Consider the following 2528-nt stretch of genomic DNA (forward strand, 5'->3'; position numbering starts at 1 on the left):
CCAGCTCCCACAGGACCATCCCAACAAGATCCAGCTCCTGTAGGCCCAGCCCAGCAAGAATTGGCTCCTGTAGGCCTGGACCAGCAAGGACCAGTTCCCACAGGCCCTTCCCAGCAAGATCCAGCTCCTGTAACATCAGCCCAGCAAGGACCAGTTCCCACAGGCCCTTCCCAGCAAGATCCAGCTCCTGTAACATCAGCCCAGCAAGAACCAGTTCCCACAGGACCATCCCAGCAAGAACCAGTTCCCACAGGACCATCCCAACAAGAACCAGTTCCCACAGGACCATCCCAACAAGAACCAGCTCCAACAGACCCGGCCCAGCAAGAACTGGTTCCTGTAGGTCAAGCTCAGCAAGATCCAGTTTCCACAGGCCTGGCCCAGCAAGAACCAGTTCCCACAGGCCCAGCCCAGCAAGAACTGGCTCTCATAGGCCTGGCCCAGCAAGAACCAGCTCCTGTAGGGCCAGACCAGCAAGAACCAGTTCCCACAGGGACAGCCCAGCAAGAACCAGTTCCCACAGGCCCGGCCCAGCAAGAATTGGCTCCTGTAGGCCCAGCCCAGCAAGAACCAGTTCCTGTAGGTCTGGACCAGCAAGAACCAGCTCCCCTAGGCCTGGCCCAGGAAGATCCAGCTCCTGTAGGGTTGGTCCAGCAAGATCCAGCTCCCATAAGCCTGGCCCAGCAAGAATTGGCTCCTGTAGGTCCAGCCCAGCAAGAACCAGTTCCTGTAGGTCCGGCCCAGCAGGAACTGCCCGCGGCCATCCCGGCTCTGGGGTGGCAGTTCCATCGACGCAGTTACCCAGGAGGTGTCTCTGGAGCAGATGGTTTTCTCCATCCTCCCCCTCGCTCTTTCCCATCCCATTTTCCAGCCTCCCCTCGTTGTTTTCCGTCCTTCCTTTGTTGTTTTCCGTCCTTCCCTCCTTGTTTTCCGTCCTTCCCTCCTTGTTTTCCGTCCTTCCCTCCTTGTTTTCCGTCCTTCCCTCCTTGTTTTCCGTCCTTCCCTCCTTGTTTTCCGTCCTTCCCTCCTTGTTTTCCATCCTGGTTTCCACCCTTCCCTCACTCTTTCCAGTCCTTTCCTTGGTGTTTCCCACCCTTGGTATTTTCAAAAGCAAAAAAAAAAAAAACCAGTTCCACCAGAGAATTAAACCTCTAAAAACCATTTAAACCAGTTGCGCTGGAGAATTAAACCAGTTCAACCAGTTACTGTGGAGGATGAAACCAGTTAAACCATTTAAACCAGTTGCATTGGAGAATTAAACCAGCTAAACCAATTAAACTGGTTAACTGGAGAATTGAACCAGTTAAACCGGTTTCACTGGAGAATTAAACCAGTTAAACCAATTAAACCAGTAACACTGGAGAACTAAACCAGCAAAACCAATTAAACTGGTTAACTGGAGAATTAAACCAGTTAAACCGGTTCCATTGGAGAATTAAACCAGCAAAACCCATTAAACTGGTTAACTGGAGAATCGAACCAGTTCAACCAGTTCCACTGGAGAATTAAACCAGTTCAACCAGTCCAAGCAGCTCCGTGCCCCGGGCTCTACTTGCAGGTCTCGGTGGGAAATTGTCCCCCCCTTCCCACTGGTCCCACCATCTCCCAGTGATCCCAGCACCTCCCAGTGATCCCACCATCTCCCAGTGACCCCAGCACCTCCCAGTGATCCCACCCCTTGGTTTTCCCCCCTCCAGGACCACCTTCCCCCCCTGCCCCCACCAGACCCGGGGTGCACCCCCGGAACCTCGTGGACACCCCTGGAACCCCAAAGACACCTCTAGAACCCCACAGACACTCCTGGAACCTCATGGACACCTCTAGAACCCCACAGACACCCCAAAAACCTCATGGACACCCCAAAAACCTCATGGACACCCCCAGAACCTCACGGGCACCCCTGGAACCTCAGAGACAGCCCTAGAAATCTGTAGACACCTCTGGGACCTCAGAGACGCCTCTAGGATCCCATAGACACCCCTAGAACCTTCTGGACACCCCTGAAACCCCAAAGACACATCTAGAACCTCATGGACACCTGTGGGACCTTGGAGACACCTTTAGGATCCCATAGAAACCCCTGGAACCCTGTAGACACCTCTAGAACCTCATGGACACCCCTGGGACCCCACAGACACCCCTGGAACCCCATGGACACCCCTGAGACCCCATGGACACCTCTAGAACCTCATGGACACCCCTGGGACCCCATAGACACCTCTAGAACCTCATGGACACCCCTGAGACCCCACAGACACCCCTGGGAGCTTGGAGACACCTCTAGGATCCCATAGACACCCTTGGGACCCCGAAGGCACCCCTAGGACCTCAAAGACGCCTCTAGAACCTCATGGACACCCCTGGGACCCCATGGACACCTCTAGAACCTCATGGACACCCCTGAGACCCCATAGACACCCCTGGGATCCCACAGACACCCCTGAGACCCCATGGACACCTCTGGGACCCCATAGACACCCCTGAGACCCCATGGACACCTCTAGAACCTCATGGACACCCCTGAGACC

This window comes from Empidonax traillii, unplaced genomic scaffold (assembly GCF_003031625.1).
Source record: "Empidonax traillii isolate 1590-97213 ecotype Southwest subspecies unplaced genomic scaffold, ASM303162v1 scaffold5733:size7297, whole genome shotgun sequence".
Taxonomy (NCBI): domain Eukaryota; kingdom Metazoa; phylum Chordata; class Aves; order Passeriformes; family Tyrannidae; genus Empidonax; species Empidonax traillii.